Source organism: Triturus cristatus, chromosome 4_2 (genome assembly GCF_964204655.1).
Source record: "Triturus cristatus chromosome 4_2, aTriCri1.1, whole genome shotgun sequence".
Lineage (NCBI taxonomy): Eukaryota > Metazoa > Chordata > Amphibia > Caudata > Salamandridae > Triturus > Triturus cristatus.
This window is the reverse complement of record NC_140586.1, coordinates 946,706,307-946,725,869: the sequence shown is the minus strand read 5'-3', so window position 1 is coordinate 946,725,869 and position 19,563 is coordinate 946,706,307. Positions and strand designations below refer to the sequence as shown.

Here is a 19,563-nt window from a genome sequence, read left to right as displayed (position 1 = left end):
CTGGAACAGGCTGTAGAAATGGCCACATCTTACGCCAGAGCTCAAGGCCGACCCACCCCGAGAGAGCCCTAACGCCACGCTCGACCTGTTGTCCCCAGAAAAGGAGAAAGAAAACCCACTAAGCCTGTCTTTGAGTCCGTACGACCGCGAGGAGTCCGGCCAGATCCTACCCCTTTTTCAGGCCCCCAGTGTTATGAATGTGGGGAGTGGGGACATATAGCCAGGTTTTGCAGGAAGAAGAGGGAGAAAGAGGAGGAACCTATGGACGTGAGCTACTTGCCCCACTCCCTTCTTTTTGCTCAAGAAACAGGACCGGTGTTCTATGTGAGTGTAACCATACAGGGAAAAGGGGTACGGGCCCTGCTAGACTCCGGCTGCAAACACTCCGTAGTCAGGCAGGATCTTATTCAACCCTCATGGATCCTACCGGGTAGGAGGGTGGGCATTCGTTGTGTTCACGGGGACGTAAGGGAATATCCTCTGGCTGCGATCCGCCTACAAACCCACACCGGAGCCACCATGGACGCCATAGTGGGGGCCCTCACAAACCTTCCTGATCCACTCATTATAGGGACTGATAATCCATGCTTTACTTCCATGATGAGTGAAGCCCTCATGTCCCCCAAACCCTGTCGTATCTCCCTGTTGACGTCTGAACCCTGGGCCAGGGATACCCACTTTCGAACAGCCCAATTAAACGACGCCAGTCTTATCAATGCCTGCAACAAAGCCCGAGCCGACCAAGACCCCTCAACCAGAGTGTATCCCACGTTTGTTGAACAAAACGGTCTCCTATACCGTTTGGCGAAAGCAGACGCGATCCCTCAACTTCTTGTTCCCTCAGACTTTAGGGATCAGATACTTTTCTTTGTACATGCCCATCTTTTGGCGGGTCACGTTGGGGCAGAAAATACAGGGCAGACCATTCTTCAGCACTTCTTCTGGCCGGGTGTATACGCCCAAATACAGAAGTACTGTCAGGAATGCCATATATGCCAACGACGAAACCCTTACGTTCCACCTGCGGTCCCCCTGCAAACCCTGCCCATCATAGGCAATCCTTTTGACAGAATAGGCATGGACCTCATAGGACCCCTACCCAAGTCCAGTAGAGGACATCAATATGCCCTTGTCCTGGTTGATTACGCCACTCGTTATCCAGAGGCCTTTCCCCTTAGAGCAGCCACTTCCGCCGCCATAGCGCAGCGTCTGGTTGAGGTGTTTTCACGGATGGGTTTCCCCAGAGAAATAGTCACAGACCAAGGGACCCCATTCGTGTCCAACTTAATGAAACAGGTGTGCCAACAGTTACGCATCAAACATATAAAGACCTCGGTGTACCACCCCCAGACAGATGGCTTAGTTGAGCGATACAACGGCAGTCTTAAACTGACCCTAAAGAAACTTCTGTCTGGGGATGGGAAGAACTGGGACCAGCTCTTGCCGTTGGCTCTGTTTGTTTTAAGGAGCCAGACCCAATCCAGCCTAGGTGCCTCCCCCTTTGAGCTTCTCTTTGGTAGGGAACCTAGAACCTTGCTGGAAATAACCAAAGACAGCTGGGAAAAAGAAGGGAAACAGGAAGCCGAGGCCTTGTTAGACTATACCCGCCAGTTGCAGTCCAGTTAAGGACCCTAGCCCACGACCATTTGGCCATCGCCCAAACAAAACAGAAACACTTCTACGATAAGGGGAAGAAGTGGAGAGAGCTCGATGTAGGTGACTGGGTCCTGGTGTTATTGCCCACCTCCACGCAAAAGATAAAGAAGGAGTGGCAGGGTCCCTTCCGGATTATTAAAAAGATAGGGAGAACCACGTATGTCCTACAGATGACAAAAACCAAAACTCAAATATATCATATCAATATATTGAAGAAATGGTTAGGGAAACCTCCACGACCGTCACAAACGGTTTCTGTCACCTTACCCCTGGTACATACCGTCAAAGACGTCCCTATCAATCCCGAGCTCTCTGCAACCCAGCGGGACGAAACAATTTCCCTTCTTCTCAGGTTCTCGGAGGTGTTCTCCGATCAACCAGGGAGAACCCACCTAGCGGAACACGCTATCCCTACCCCACCGGGGTTATTGTAAAACAAAAGCCGTACAGGATACCTGAAGCCCGACGAGTGGCCTTTCAAGCAGAAATACAACAGATGCTCAAAACAGGAGTTATCACACCTTCCCATAGCAACTGGTGCTCCCCAGTGGTTTTGGGGCCAAAACCGGACGGAAGTATCCGGTTTTGCATAGACTTTAGGGCCGTTAATAGAGTCTCCAAGCAGGATGCTTACCCGCTTCCCCGGGTTGACGAACTGGTGGAACGCCTTGGTGAGGCCAAATACATAACAACCATCGACCTCACCAAGGGCTATTGGCAGATTCCCCTAGCCCAGGCTGACCAGGAGAAAACCGCCTTCTCCACTCCGTCTGGTCATTACCAATTCACCGTACTGCCTTTTGGGCTACACGGGGCTCCGGCCACTTTTCAACGGGCTATGGATACCCTCCTTTCCACACACCTCCCCTATGCATCCGCCTACCTGGATGACATAGTGGTCTTCAGTAAAACCTGGACCGAGCACCTTCAACATCTGGCCAATATTCTTGAGAGTATAGGCAAGGCGGGGCTTCATATAAATGCAAAGAAATCCAGAGTGGCTTTTAAACAGGTGAAATATCTAGGATATCTCCTCGGGGATGGAAACATAGAACCCCAAAAAGAAAAAGTGGCAGCCGTTCAGGCCTTACCATACCCAAAAACCAAAAGAGAACTCCGGGCATTTCTGGGACTGGTTGGGTACTATAGAAGGTTTATCTCACAATTCGCAACCCTGGCTGGGCCCCTTACGGATCTTCTCCGTAAGTCTCATACCTCTCCCCGGTTACGGGCTCCCACCGACCAGGAAGCTGCTGCTTTTCAGTCCCTCAAAAATGCCCTCACCTCCTCCCCTATATTGGTGACCCCTAACTTCCAGAAACCCTTTGTCCTCTAGACTGATGCCTCCGGGGTTGGGATTGGGGCCGTACTCTCCCAGGAGGACGCTGAGGGATGCGAACGCCCCATCCTGTACATCAGCCGAAAGTTGTTTCCCCGTGAACAGGCTTATTCCACTGTGGAGAAGGAGTGTTTGGCTGTTCAGTGGGGGGTGGACAAGTTGCGGTACTATCTGGAGGGTAGGCCCTTCACTCTCTTTACGGACCATGCCCCTCTCACTTGGCTCCAGAGGAATAAGGGTCACAATGAGCGCATCCTCCGGTGGTTCTTGGCCTTACAGCCCTATTGCTTTGAAGTACGTCATCGGAAAGGGATGGACCAGGGAAATGCTGACTTTCTCTCCCGATACCCGATTTCCCCCGATCGGGAAAATCCAGGGGGAGGGATGTGTCGCATGGTCGCTGGAGAGGAGGAGGGGGCGGAAAGAACCCTCAGTGACTATGCCTTTCCACCCTCTCTGCAGGACGCCCGTGGCCCCTTTAATACGGCCTGGCTTGCTTCGGAGGCTGACACTCCCCTCCTGACGTCGCCCCAGGCGCACCAATCCGGTCTGAGCAGTGCCCGTAAGGAGGAAGTTTTCGAAAGGACCGGCGCGCAAGCCCACGGAGGAGAGGAAGTCGGAAAGCGAGTGGAGACGGAGAGCGAGGAAGCAGACGGAGGAAGAGTCGAGGAGAGCGAGGAAGCGGACGGAGGAAGAGTCGGGAGGACCGGGAGCGGAGGAGACGGGAACCCCAGCAACGAGAGGGACGGAGTGCCTGGAGGCCAACGACACGGCGTCTCGCCCTGCCACGCACCCACGGGAGGAGCATGGCTGGGAAAGGTACGGGGTCGAATCCTGGGTTTTATTTCACCAAGGGGAGGGAAGTAGCCAGGGTATCGTTAGCAGGGAGGTCACGGGGATTGTTCTTTGGGGCTGGTTGACAGAGTAGTACACACGTATTGCCTCCCTACGGCCAACGGCAGCATTGTTGGTGGCGGACCCCCGGTGACTCCTCACTCCTTTCCCCCCCCCCCCTTCACTATTAACCCGGTGAACAGTGAATCTAAGAGTGGTCTTTCTCTTCCTTGCATGACCGCCGGAGCCGTCCCATCGGACCTAGATCCCCCGGAGAAGGAGGAACAGAAGCCAAGAACGGGAGAAAGAAACAGCTATTCCCTCTTGTACTGCAGCGTGATCATTAAAGAAAGTCTATAGCTCTTGATCCGGACTAGTGTTCTTCATTGGTCTACGCACGGGGCCACTCCCCACCATCACAGAACTCTAACGCTTTAAGTAGCGAGAGTGCCAAGAATCACAAGGTGCCAATGATACTCCATTGTTGCAGAAGACCTAGGCGTAAATTGATGGGGACTGCGATGGAAGTCAGGTCGGATACACCAATCAGGTTCGTGCTGGTCAAAGATTTTACCTTCTGACTTTAGTCTTTTAAGTCTTCTTCCATAATAGGAATGCACTTCTATAGCCAGCCAGGACATCAGGGGAAGCACTTAGAGCCTCATATGGTGTCAATCAAGGACCAACAGCCGGGAACAGTCAAGTCCATGCCACTGGTCAGCTGGACAGTTGCAGCAAAGGCCTTTTTAGTGTTCTGTATCCTTGTAGGTTGAACAGGAGGTCAGCCTTATGACCCTACGAGTCTACATCTTAGTCCAGAGTACAAGAGGGAGCAGATCCAGTCCTTCAGGGCTTTTTTCAGATCACAGACAGGAGGTCCTGTCCTCTTCTGCTCTTCCTCAGGTCCAGGAGTGCTCTGAAGTGGGTGCCTGCACATGCCACATTTATGCCGGCGCAGGTTATTACGTGGGAATGACTCCTAGGCATGCCCAAACCAATGGAGTAAAAGTTCCCTGGCACTTTAAGCATTTTTAAGATGACAAACGTCTCCAACCACTCTAAACCTGGCCTTTGAGAGATAAAAGGTGTCCATGGGGCATGTACTATGGCAGTGCTAGTGTCCTTCCACATCTAACCCCAACATACTGTTTGAGGCACACACTGTACTGCCAATAAATCCGGATACAGATGTCTGATAGGACAAAACCAGGAGCCTTTTGAGGTTTGGCGGTTGGATGGTGGCTAAACAGCTCCAATCCCCATTTCCAACAATTTCAGACGCTCGGGTGGGCTTCCCGGGGCCTCTGATGGTTCGGAGGGTCGGCCGCACATAACCCTCCACTTTATGAACACAGCTCCGGGGGAGGGATACCCAGGGATTACAGTAAATAAATGCAACCCAGCTACCATTTGTTTTTGTTTTTTTAAACTCAGAACAAGTCTTGCACACATAGGACAACGATCATACATGTTCCAATACTGAAATCTCTTACTTCTCAGGTAGATTTCCTTCTCATGCTTCCTGGAGATCCCAGAGCTGCTGAGATCCAAGGCTACTCATAATCCACTATCCTACCCCGCCTTCCCACACCCCTTTCAGTAACACCTATATGTCTTCCAGCAACCCCAGATTTTTCCCCATTTATGTGGACACCCTCTGGCATTACATACCACCTCCTCAGCACCAGTCCAAGTCATTTTGCCATTCCAATAAAATGTTTGTCTCACTCCCCACTTCCTGGCTATATTCCTTTTTTGCCACCATCGCAGCTACTTCCAACCATATAGCCGCATATTTGGGCCATTTTTCCTCCCCAGTAACACACAATAGCAGCCATCTTGGCTCGGTTGGAATTTCAATCCCAGTGACCTCAGACATAACTCGCGTCACCGCCTCCCAAAAGTCATTGATGTATTTACATTCCCTAATGATATGAAAGAAGGAGCCAATTTCACCACATTCCCTAGCACAATATTTGGACATACCCTGCCCCAGTCGATGCAGTAGTGTTATAGAGGCATATGACCTGTGGAGTATACGTAGTTGAATCAAACCGAATCTGGCCCTTATGGCTACCTCCCGTGGGCTCTGTGCTGCCTCTTCCCAGTCGTTATCTCTAACAGGCCTACTTCTCCTTTCCAGGCCACCCTCAAGGGGTCTACAGGGTTAGGAGAGATGCACATTATTTTCTTGTATGTCAATGAGGTGGTCTTTACCACCATTGGGTTCATCAATAGTCTATCTGTAAGCAGGTAGGGTGTCTCCCTCTCTAAGATATTGGTGTAGGGCGTGACTTAGTTGCATATGTTTATATCCTTTAGTGTCAACCATTTCATATTCACTTTTTAGCTCTTCGAAAGTGAGCGGTTTCTGTCCTCTCCATAGGTCTTCCAACCTTTCGATTCCCAGCAATTCCCATTTTTTAAAGGTCCCTCTCAGGGCCCACACCTCTACCAACTGATCGCTATCCCAAGGTGGAGATCTTCCTGTCCCAACCAGTGTGTTTTGACGCTTCCCTCCAAACTCGAACCACCGTCTCTGTATGTGGGGGAAGCCATTTTTCCCTACTTCTGCAGTATCGCGCTGCTAAATATCCCCTTTCCCCCACAGCCCAGTGGTCTGCCCTGAAGGCCGGGTCTCCACGATCAGTAAATGCCCAGTCAGTCACCACTGTCAACTGTGAGGCCCAGTAGTATTTGCACTCCTTCATAAACTCTCCTTTGGAGCTTACAGAGAGCTATTCCAGAACTGCCTCCATCCCAGAGGATTTTTTGCAGCTCACTATATCTTGCAACAATTCTTGGGTATCTTGTATGGGGTATTCTGCAAAACATATAGTAACCTGGGCAGTGACATCATTTTGAAAATGACCGCCCTACCCATCGGACACCGGTAGTTTCTTCCAGTGTTCCACGTCGTTGCCCAGCAGCTGTTATTTGGGGATCTAAATTGTCTGATAGGAAATCTTCCTCTGTGGATATCTGAATACCCAAGTATGTGAACCTTGTTTTAACTATTAGTGGGGTGGTATCTACCAATCACCGAAGGACCGTACCTGCCAATTTGAAGATGAGGCACTTAGTCCAATTTATTGTGTATCTCGAATAACTACTGAATAATTGGAATATATGGAGCACCCTATGCACTGACCTATATGGGTGGACCATGTAGAGGAGTATGTCATCAGCGTATAAGGATATTCTGTCCTCCCACTCTCCCCCTCCTGGAACTCCTTGTATTACTGGGACGTTACGGACCCATGTGGCTAAGGGCTCCAATGTCAGGGCAAAGATCATCAACGAGAGCAGAAATCCCTGACATGTACCCTTACTAGCGGGAAGAAGCAAGACACCTCTCCGTTAACTCTCACCCTTGCCGGGGGGTCTTTTTAAAGGAGTTTCACAGAAGTTGGGTCCAAAGCTTAGCCTTTCCAGGGTGGCAAATATGAATTGCCATTCAATACTATTGAGCCGTGTGCCCCGATGAGGTATAAACCCTGACTGATCCGGATGGACCACTGTGGAATTGAATGCCCGTAGTCTGGTTGCTAGTATCTTCACCAGCACCTTTGCCTCTGTGTTTAGCAAGGATATCGGCCTATACGACCACACTCGACCGGCGATTTACCTTTTTTGGGGATCACCACTATCGTGGCTGTGCGTTGGTCCCGGGGGAGTTCCCCTTTTTCCCTTGACTCAAGGTACATATTTAAAAGATGGGGAGCAACTTTACTTGCTACACTCTTGTACAGTTCTCAAGTTTTTCAGCTTCTCTATTTTGTTCTTTTCTATGACTCCCTATTTGTGCCTGGGCGTATCCTCTGATCACGGTCTTGTAAGCCTCCCACAAAGTGGAGGCCGATTTCAGCAAGCCCTCATTGTCTTGAAAGTATTGTGTATTACGATCTGTACCTTTTGCACGAGCTGCTTCTTTCTGAAGTGCCATGGGTCTATTCTCGGTAGCAGTGTAGTGTTTCACGTTGGTCCCTTTAACTGCACTGTGACTGTGGAGTGGTCGGATATAGCACGTGCTTTGTGTGTGGTCTCCCAAAACTGTCCCACCTGTGATGTGAATGTGAAGATGTAGTCTAGTCTGGAGTGGCTTTTATGTGCTGCAGCGGTATGTGTGTACTGCCGACTCGATGGATTATGAGCCCACCACTGGCCAATCATGCCATCGCTGCTATGAATCCCTGTAGTGGTTCACTTCAGAGTGTCCCCATTGCCTCTGTCAGTCTATCTAACTGAGAGTCCATGACTGCATTCATATCACTCCCAAGAATGGGCGTGCCTACGGGCAACTCAAGTATGGTGTTTCCCAGCAGTGTAAGGGTATCACTATGCAGCCTCGGAGGAATATATACCGAGCAAAGGTTTAGAGATTTCCCTTCCCAAGTGCCTGTGATTGCTGCATACTGTCCTAGCATGTCGAGCCAACACCTATTCACTATCAGTGAGACAGATGCCTTAATTAGAATCCCTGCTCCCCTTGAGCCTGAGGTATACCCAGCGTGCATGTGCAACTTGTACCCATATCTATCTATTGCTTTTCACTGATTGCCTCTTAGGTGGGTCGCCTGGAGCAGCACCACGCCTGGGCCATGCCTATGAAGGTAGTGGAGCACCAGCGTTCGCTTCACCTTACTACCCAAACCATTGACATTCCACGTCAAAATTGTAAGTGCCATCATGGAGAGTTGGTCATGTTATGGTGGGTGAGAACTCTCAACCCCTCGCGCCCCCAGCTGATTAAGTGCATCACCTCAGCGCCTTGTGTCCACCTCCATGGAATCATTTCATGTGTCTGACAGCTCTCATCGACGTGCCCTCCTGTATTACTGTTTTTCTTCGCTCCGAGCATAAAAGTAATAACTACTGTAACAATCACACCCACTTGATGGGTTTCTATCCCTCTAACTTGCACCCCCATACCTTGCTTCCCTGCTTGACCGGTCTAAAACTACCCTCCTCCTCAACCTGCAGAGAGCCTGTCGCCCCATAGAACTTGCTTAATGCTAGGGTAGGCTGGAGTCTCTCATCTGCTCCATTCTCGCCTGCGTTTCCAGCCCATTGTAACTTATTAAGTTTTGTTTCATTGCACAGGGTCTTGGATAAAATATCTCTTCCTATTATCATCTATATTTCGTTGCTCCCCACCCACCCTAGGGTCCCCCCGACCAACCCACTAACTGCAAGGCCACTGGAGTGAAGTCCATTCCTCGCTGCTCCCTGTTCAGAACCTTTGCGCAGGCCACGCATCCTATAGCCAGTCTTGTTTCCCGCGTAGTCACTTATGCCAGTCTCCACCAGGCCGGTTCTCGCCTCTCTTTCGGCTTCCCACGAGCCCGGGGGCATCTGCTGGTCCTTGACTTTTGCAGTCTTCTGCTTCACTACTCGCCATCCTTCCAGCCAGTCCCAAGTCTCTTGCGGCTTGCAGAAGTGCCAAGATTTCCCCTCTGCCATTATTTGCAGCTGTGCCGGGTAGAACATCATGTATTTTATATCCTTGGCTCGCAGCTCTTTCTTCACTGCCTCAAGGCTGCAACAAAACTTTTGAACCTGGAGTTTAAATTGGGAAAAAGCGGATCGTTGCATTATCGTATTTAAGGTCACCATGAGTTCTTGCCGTTTGCATTATCACGTCCCTGTCCCTATGATTAAGGATCTTGGCAATTATTGTTTGGGGGGGCACTCTTGGTCTCTGTTTTGGTACGGGGGCTCTGTGTGTCCATTCAATGGTGAAAAAGTTTGAGATCCGTTTTGGGCGCAGATGGTTTAGGGTGGGGTCCTCCAGGAAGAGCTCCACACTGGGTCCCTCCATCCCTTCTGGCACACCCAACACTCTTATGTTGTTTCGGCACGCTCGCCCTTCTTGGTCCTCACGTTTTGCTGCTAACACGCCCTGTTGTCGCATGTGTTCCTCAAGACTCTGCGTGACATTCTACAACTGTGTGATATTTCCTTTTGCATTTGTTACCTTTTCGGATATTTTCCGGCAGTCCGCCCTTAAGAGATTTATTTGCACAGTGACAGTGTCTATTTTAGGCTTGAGTGATCCTTTTAGGTCCGCTAATGCTGCCATGATGGCGGTTAGTGATGGTTCTGCTGCCCCCATTTCTGCAATCTGGGATCCCAGGTCTGCTGATTTTGCGGCAGTGTATTTATCCATTTTATTTGATTGAGTTGTCACAGATCCTTTTGGTTTCACCATTTCCTTTGTAGTTGCCTCTACACGGATGTCGGAGGCCCTCCTGCAATATGTTTAAATACGCTCCTCCACGCTGCTTTCACCAGTCCAGGGTGTTTACCTCCTTTCTGTCCGACCAACCCCCAATCCACCACTGGTAGCTTCCTGTTCTGTAGACTATATTAACCCAAGGGGAGTGGCCAGCCCCACTCCCCTTGGGTATTTTCCCTTCCTTCTGCCGACCTGCCTTTCCAGGGCCAGCCTAGGGCGAGTGTCTCTCAAGGTTCTCCGCTTCCCGGTGTCACCCTGTCGCTGTCGGAGTAGTCCTCCTGTGGTTCTAGGCCTCTGCGTCACATTGATAGGCCTTGGGAGTCAAGGTTCTCATCACACTCACCTTGCCCAGTTCCATGCTCCCGCCGTCCCTCTATATTACCTTGGCTGCTGCCAGTTCCACTCTCAATCCTCTTCACTGCGTCACCACCTTGAGGCGAAATCAGGAGCTCATCCACGTGTCGCCAGCTACCATTTTGTGTTTTCTTTTTCCTGTTACCACGAGAATCTTCATTAAACAATAACTTTCTGTCAAAAGTCCATTTTGTAGTCCTAGCCGTTAACCCGGTACACTCAAACTCCAGTACTAATGGATTATGATCCGATATAACTTTGGGGAGTACCTTGATAAAGGCCCTCGATAAAATAACATCAGAAACCCAAAAAAAGTCTAACCGTGCCATTTTCTCATGTGGGGCAGAGAAGTATGTATACCCATCTTGACCTGGGTTAAGTTCCGCCCATACATCATACAAGCCTTGGTCTTGGACTAACGCCTGCAGACTCCTGAAACCTCTCGGTTTCCTGCCCGTGTAAGATTTAGTTATTCTTATATTTAGCTGCGAGTGAAGATGAATATTTGGATCGCCACAGACTATCATAGGCTGCGGATATAATGATAATTCTGTATTGATTACTTGAAAAAAGCCTGGATCATCCAAATTTGGCGCATATATTGAACATAATGTAATAACTTGCTGAGAAACCACTACCTCCATCATGACCCAGCGACCAAATTTATCAGCTTTATGCTTTTTAACCTCCAATAACCCCTTTTTAGCAAGTATCGCGACTCCTTTAACGTTGACTGACTGAGATGTACATGCCAACAGTTCAAGCCCTAAAGAGCTAAACCAAGCCCTATTGGACCATGCTATATGCGTCTCCTGTAAAAAAAAGCAAATCCCATGAGTTTGAATAAATAATTCTAGCAAACACACGTCTTTTCCTAAAATCATTCAAACCACAGATTTTAAGCGTACAGCAGATTAATTTCACCATCCAAAATCAGAATCGAATTGCAGATTTATTCTTAAAAAATTAGCATTATAGGGTTTCCCACACCAAACATTTTTTACCCAACAATTTACTAGCTTAATTTGCACCCGGTACAGCTGATATCTTTTACAAACAAACTCAAATCTTTTAGTCCTACCCTGCACAACTATTGGTTTTGACTGAAACAGCCTAATAAGCAATATATAGTCCTTGTGCCTCTCTGAATCAATTACACCCTGTCCCAACCACCCCCCATCCCCAGCCCCACCCCCACCCTCCCACCCCCCCCCAACCCCCCTTTACCCCCCTCATAGAGCATTGGGAAAATCTTCCCTAATGATGGTAAAGCCCAGTGCTCAACCTCCACCTCTTCCACCCTCCCGGCAAATACAAGAAACAAGAAACAAGGAGCAAGGGACGTAATTCACCACATAGCAGCGTTGCAACTCAGATACACATCCATACTCTCCCCTACTTATTCATATCCACATATCCACTAATCACCTTCCTTTCATATTGTTTTTACTTCCTCCCTTGCTTTCCTATCATACCCCACAGCCCCATAGATGAATAAAGGCCAGCACCCATTGATCATTGACCGCAGTAGCCCCTCCTGATGTGCCACATATACCCAGCACCTATATACAGCCAGATCCTATGAGCATACAACCCTATAAAGTAATAATCAAATTGACTGAAGGTATTCGTTTGCCTTAATTTCGGATGTAAAAAACTGGCTGTGGCCACCCTTAACCACCTTCAATTTAGCTGGATTCTGGAGTAACACTTGAGCCCCCTTAGCTTGGAACCCTGGGATAAGCTGTCTTAACTTCCACCGTTGCTCAACTGTATCCTGACAGTAATCTGGTCGAACAAAGAACTCACACCCCTTGGCGTTTCTTCTTTTGTTCGGCCGTGCTAGATCATAAAGCTCCTCTCCCGCCCTAAGGTTATTCAATGAAATCAGAATAGCCCTAGGGAAGGCTGACACTTGCCCCTTCTTCTGCACAATGGGAATCTATGTGCCCTTTGGACCTCCTTTTGCCACTCCCAGTGCCCCAGCTCCGGAAAGGCCTCTGACAATAACTCCACCATAAATCTTAATGGGTCTGAACCTTCCTTTCCCTCCGGAACCCCAAGCACTCTCAGATTGTTACGTCTAGACCTATTTTCAAGATCAATCATTTTCCAGTGGGTCACTAAAGCTCCAAGGTCAAGCAGAAGATAGGCAAAATGCACAAACAAGGTGGGAGGATAAGGCCACAGACATAGGAATGTGGAACAAGTAAAGGTTCAAAGCAGTGAACACCAGGGAGGATACAAAAAAAGTGAATACCACAAGCAGAGAAACTAAAGGCAGCAAACCTATTAGTGTGGAGGGTAAAGGAAGCGTTGATAACCTTCACTGGTAAGTGAGGGACAGGTCAGGGAAGTATTTGAAAAATGAATAATACGCACACAAAAAACACGACTGCCAAGATCTCTCTCTTATACATCAGTTAAAGAAACTAATTAATGGCAGTATAGACTAAGACCACACGCCTTGCGCATAAATAAAACAGGACAAGACAGAGGCACAGTCACCTTGTTCCTATGATGTAGTCCTCTAAATCGAAACATACTCTCCAGTCAGTTGAAAGACCGCACCCCATTATGGCAAAGAAGATGGAGCAGAGCAGATTTATAACCTGATCATTTTCAAAGCCGAAACATACCCCAACTTTTTGCTCTTTTTGAAGTATATAGGCACTTTGAAAACATACTTTAAAGATCAATTACATGAAAACATCTCATGCCAGGTTGTTAGCACATAACTCAAACGACAGCGATTAGTGGTGTAACAATCTGAACGCATGCCAGGCTTACAATTAGATAAACGTCGACTGGCCATAAATGAGGTTATTTGTTTTTCTAGGGGAAAGAGGTGCTCTTTTTTCAAACGGGTTCTCTTTCTTTGAAGGCTATAACTGGGAAACAAGAAAGGGGGAGGGGACTAGAGGCACAGGAACCACATCAAGCCGGAGAGGGAAGAGTGGAATGGAACCTAGATAGGAGATCAATAATTTACCAGGAATATCAGGCTGTGGTGATGTATTGATATCGCAAAGATCCAGACCCTCTCCGGAATACGAACACGAGTTACCGCCACCCGGAAGAAAAATTGTTGTTTTTTTTAATCAGCAGTAACATAGTTTAGCTAAAGCACATGAACATGTAAAAACAACCCAACCACACGCAAACCATTCAAGCAACGAGGCACGACAAGCAGATTTGACCATCCTGCCAAGCGAACTGCCAGCAACAAAATGTACTGCGGTTAACAATTAAGGACATGCACAACTAAAACCAAAGGCAAAAGACATAAATAGGGCCACCATGTGGGAAAAAGCACAAAATAAGGTTTCAAACAGGGACCAGACACGCACAGTGTTTGCCTTGCGGGAGCGAGCAGCGGCACCATCTGTTTCGAAAGCGCGAGCAAGATAAATAAAAACAGATGGTGCCGCTGCTCGATCCCGCAAGGGAATCGCCAAACGTGCACGAGTGTCAATAGAGAACAGTGCAAAACATGCACGAGTTTAAACAAAAGTCCTGAGCGATTCCAAGAGGTCCCTCCTATGCAGTGCTTGAGTGCTGAGTAGGCGAGGACCTAAAAATATTTGCAGCAAGCCCCAGGTCACGACCCAGATCAGCCAAATTAAAAGATCCTCATGTGGATACACTTGTGTCAAACATCATTTATAGATGCGGTCAGCAAATTGGTAAAAGTCTGTGGTTGCAGTGGCCCAGGAGAAAGGTAAGAATATGCAACTTGAGATTCGCCGACTACGGCGGCATTCAGAATCATGCCTGAAGCCTCCAAAAGCAGCCCACCGGAACCTGAGGAATTGAACAGTTCTTAGGTGCAAGCAGCAACAGTCTTTAGTCTACAGACCTAAGGACGAGTCTCCAACAGCCTGGTCGCAGGGCACTGGATTTATTTAGGCAATTTTTTTATAGCACATACTTTACCCAGAGGTGTCAGAGCGCTTCACAATAGAGCGAAGTATATAGGATTAGATATTATGGCAACACATTTACAGAGAATAAATCCGCTAAAAATTACACAATGCAAACTAAAGTTGGAGCGATTATGGTTCCAAAAAAACACATTCCACAGTTGAAGCGTAAGAACAAACTAGTTCTCCAGTGAGGAACATGAAACAGTCAGAGCCAGGGAATTATTGGTAGCAGTGTCTTTGAAAGAGAAGAGTTTTAAGGTCCTGTTGGAAGATGTGGAAAGAGGTGGCAGTGCGAAGGTATGGAGGAAGTGAGTTCCAAATTCTGGTCGCACAGGCATACGGCCGCCCGCTCCCAACCTAACCAGTCTTGGGTGGCAAGAATGCCGCTGTGGTGCTGCCGCCAGCAAAAGCGCAGCTGGGCCCAGCCTGGCCGGACCCACGTTCAATGCCCCCCCCCATTCACAGACCCCACCCCCACCCACTGACCCCACCCCAACATTCAATGCCCCCCTCCTATTCACAGGCCTCGCCCCCACTGCAGTTCCCATACTTTGTTTAATGCACTTAGACCGCTGCCTCGAGGCTATTTCTTACCTTACCTCTTTTGTGCGTTCGCTCTGTGAGAGGAGGAGAGAGGGAGGAGCGGCCTGGCCCTGAGGGGACACACCGAGGGACTCCGGCTCTGAAGGCGCCGCCGGGAAAAGAAACCGCGCGCGGGAGAAGAGCCACCTTGGTGATCTAAACTGTAAGATTGTGTCACTGAGTATTGAGCAGCCTCGCAGGGAGAGCACTGCCTGTACAGAGTCTAACCGAGAGGGGACGCAGCCAGGACCGTCAACACTGTCTTCTATCACACACAAGAAAGCCCCAGGACTGAACTACGAGCGCGGGTTACAGAGGGATTGTTGATTAACAAATGCACATGCGCCGGGGACAGACACTGCCTCCAGCAGTGGAGCGCGAGTTAAGAAGGGCCTTGGATTAACAAATGCGCATGCGCCGAGGACAGACACTGCCTGCCGCAGCAACTGCGCATGCGTTCAGCACAGACACTGCCTTCCCCAGCGCAGCATGAGACAGAGACTCCTCGCGCCACAGCTACGCAACAGTGTTCTGCCCCCTTACACTCAACAATAAGTGCTCAGCTCATATATAAAAACAAAACCTTTATTGCAGTCTAGTACTACTACTCTTATTATGTATAATGCTGCTAGAAGGACAGGGGCACTGTCTGCCCAACTCACGTCATGTGACTGGCTCTCTCTTTGTTTGCGCCCTGGGCGGGCCCAAAGAAGCCGACATGTTTGCCGGGCTGACAACCTCGCGGCCCTGAAGGCTGTGATGTCATCAGCTCGGCAAAGACCTAGCTGCGAGGCGCAGTCTCCACCCCCTGATGGCCACCAGCCACCACTGAACTCTGGGAGCCCAAAGTGGGGGGAAGGACAGGCAGCAGAACAGGTGTGTAGTTACAAGGCGTTGGACTCACAAGAGGAAGAGTCATGAAAGGCGGAGTCTGACAGTCAAGTTCAAGTAAACTTTATTCGGTTATTATAACAAAATAACCATAAAAGTACAAAAGATAAGATTACAAATATAAAATTACTGTCATTGACACCACACGGAAAAAAAAAAAGAAAAATCCACATAAGTTCAGTTCACAATTGATTTTCGTAGTTTAAAAACATTTTTAAGAAATGAGGAAATAAATACAACTGTTAAAATACTATCCAATTTCTGTACAGCTAAAAAGGCAGGGCGACAACAATTAATTTCCATGATCTTTAGCAAGGGAACAACATACATTCGTCTGGGTCTTATATAAAACTTACAGAAGAAAATTATATGCATATCAGATTGGACTGATAAATCATCACAGGGACATTTGATCAAAATGTTTGACCAATCATTCATAGCTGGAAAGCTGAGTGATCTAAATAATAAGTTAAATCTGAACCGTATTAACAAAAACCTTTCATAGTCACTCATCAATAGCTTGAGATACGGCTGTAAATACTTGCAAAAAAAGATTTGCTCGTGGGCTGCCACCGTGGTTTTCTTAATCTCATTTCTCATTCTAGTCTCATGCAAGTAGGTCATACATCTTTCTTTTAGACATTTCCTAGATATATTGCATAGGTTAGATGGTTCTGTATAATAAATCCCCATGCCTAATAGCGTGAAAAAATGCTTAATGTAGTTCAGCCATCTAATTTTTCCACACTTCTCTAAACCCATCGCATTTTCCATAATCATTCGGTTTAGACCAGACTCATCCGCAGTCCATATTCTATGCCATAGTAGAACTGGTGCAATTTTTATTGTATCTTCCAAGTATGGCTCCCCAAGTTCCACATGGCAAACATATGTCGAGACACTCTGTGGGACCGCTAGGAGATATTTCATAAAATTATTTTCGACCACTTGTAGAGTACTGACATTTGCATGCCCCCACAGGCCTGCCCCATAAGTAACAATAGCTAAGCAAGTCGCTTTATATACAGTCAGCATATCTTTAATTGGCTTCCTCCCTATTTTACGACTAAAATTTTTCAATGCTATAATAGATTTACAGTACAACAATTTCCTAGTCTTAATTGTATTGTTCCATAGGCCTGTACTATCAATTAAAACCCCTAAATAGGGAAATGTTAAAATATCCTCTACTGGGGTAGTTCCAATATGAATTACTTTTTTCTTTCTCTGTGCGCCCGACCCACAGTGCATGGTAAATGTCTTAGAGCAATTTATACTTAAATCGAGCTGATTCATAAAATCAGAAAAGGAGGTAACTAGTCTTTGCATGGCCTGCGGTGTTCTAGCCATCAGGACCGCGTCGTCTGCATATAGCAGAATTGGGATTGATCTATTTCCCACCATCGGCACGTCCCTACACTCAGCCATCAATGTTTTTTCCACGTTGTTAATATAGAGTGTAAAAAGGAACGGTGCCAGGACACAGCCCTGACGTACACCCCTTTTAATAGCAAAAGATCTAGTACATTCACCATTTTTTCCATATCTGACTCTGGCCAAGGCTCCTGCATAGAGATCTCTAAGAAAATTAATAACTAATTGGTCTACTCCCATGTTACTCATAACTAGCCAGAGTTTACTATGTGTTACAGAGTCGAATGCAGAAGTAAGATCAACAAAAGTTAAAAACATTCGTCCCTCTTTGGCTTTAGTATATTTTTCAGTTAAAATATGCAAATTTAAACACTGTTCAATTGTTCCAAGCCCTTTCCTAAATCCATACTGTAGGTCACTTAGAATTTTAGCTTCATCTGCCCATACATGTAATCTATTTAAAATTACTCTTCCTAGGATTTTAATCGTAGAATCCAGGAGTGATATTAGGCGGTAACACTGACAGTTTTCTCGGTCCCCCTTTTTAAAAATAGGGACTATCAGGGATTCACACCACGATGGGAGGAGACCTTTGTCTAAGGTAGCATTAAAAAGACGTGTGAGAATTGGGGCCCATAATTCCCTGTTGTTTTTAAATAAATCAACAGGGACCCCATCAGGGCCGGGTGCTTTCCCCGCCAGGCAGGCATCAATACAGTTTTGCACTTCTATTACTGTTATTTCAGGTACAAGTATGCTACTGGTGTGGCTACATGCTCCCATTTGGGTATTATCATTAGCACATTCCCTCTTATCTTGTGAATTGGAATACAACTTAGCAAAATATTCAGCCCACTCACTCTCTGTAATTGCCACATCTAGTGGGTCTGTATTACTATAATTTAAAAAAGGGGCATTAACAACTTTCCAAAATAAAGCAGAGTCATTACTTAACGAAGCGTCACATAAAGCATCCCATGCTTCAATCTTTAAAGCATTTTTCCTATTTTTAAGGGTTTGCTTATAGACATTTCTACAGTTTCTAATTAGGCCAATGTCTTTCTCCGTAGCATGTAGGGCTTGCTTTAGACTTGAGTATGCCTTTGTGCATTCAGAGTCAAACCACCCCTTCTGCATTGTATTCCCACCTCTAGTACCGACCCATAATAACTTTCTTGTTTGAGCAATAATCATCAAAAAATTATTAATGATATCAGAATCATTGCCATTCTCATCTGTACATACATAAAATTGGGGCAACATACTTTTTATTAATTTCTCCTGGAAGTCAACTGGGGAAATTTTTGTCCACTTTAAAGCATATCCATTTTTTCGGGCCATGGTAATATTATCTATTATAACTTTAGATTTGGCCCTACCATGATATTTTTTAGATCTCAAACTTAATTTAAAACTTAGAGGGAAGTGGTCGCTAAGCGGGCAATCCAGAATACTATAATTCTTTATCATATCCCTGTGACTAGAAGTCATTATGGCGTAATCAATGGTTGTGTTTGCCTCTCTACCGTTAAACGTTGGTAAAAAGGGGACTTCTGGACTAGTCAACCTGTTTACAAAGTCCATGTCATTCTCAAATATAAGTTAATTTAAATGGTCCCCCCGTCTGGAGTGTTCAAAATGACTAATGCCAATGTCTCTATCTAATTTTACCCCACATATCCCACTCTCTGCATTACTACATATTGGGCAGTTAAAATCTCCAACCCAGATAATACAAATGTCCTTGGACCTCCTCCCTACAGCGGAAGTAATGTTACTTCCCAATAATCTAAAGACATCATCTGAGTCTTCTCCTTGGATATTATTATAAAAATTAACCAACACTAAAATAAACCCTTTATTAATTGTGATCCTTATAATGTGATAGTATGTATTATTAAAAACTAACTCAATTTTGATACTTGCTAACATATTTGAAACGTAGGTACACAAACCCCCTTTGGCCCTACCATAAGCTGAGCTTACTGCTGGGGAGAAATAGGTTTTAAATCCATTGATATCTTCAGGTTCAATTGTCCAAGTTTCCTGGAGGTTTATCACATCATAATTACTTAGCAATTTTTCCCAATTTTCATTACCCAATTTAGATCTCAACCCTGCAATATTCCAACTCAGAAAAGACCAAACCACCCCGCTAGTCTGGTCAACCACTAGGTCATTATTACTATTTTTATTTTTTTTATTTATTTTTTTTCTCGCCAAAAATAAGCACAGTTTGCCTTACATTGAAAACACTTTAACAGTTGCAATATTTTCCTTAATTTCTGTTATTTAAATTCCATCTTTGAAGTATGCCAATAATAAATTCAACCAAGTTGTTTCAACACTTTGTTTAAACAATAAGGGAA

The 19,563-nt window shown here is 46.6% G+C and overlaps 1 pseudogene across 1 annotated transcript in view; it reads right to left on the bottom strand.

The window, feature by feature from the left end:
• Positions 1-15,262, bottom strand: part of LOC146839050 (uncharacterized) — a 73,350-nt pseudogene extending 58,088 nt beyond the window's left edge. The window contains exon 1 of the transcript XR_014960768.1: positions 14,947-15,262. The product of XR_014960768.1 is annotated as an uncharacterized LOC146839050 (transcript). The remainder of the gene's footprint in view (positions 1-14,946) is intronic.
• Positions 15,263-19,563: the final 4,301 nt, after the last annotated feature.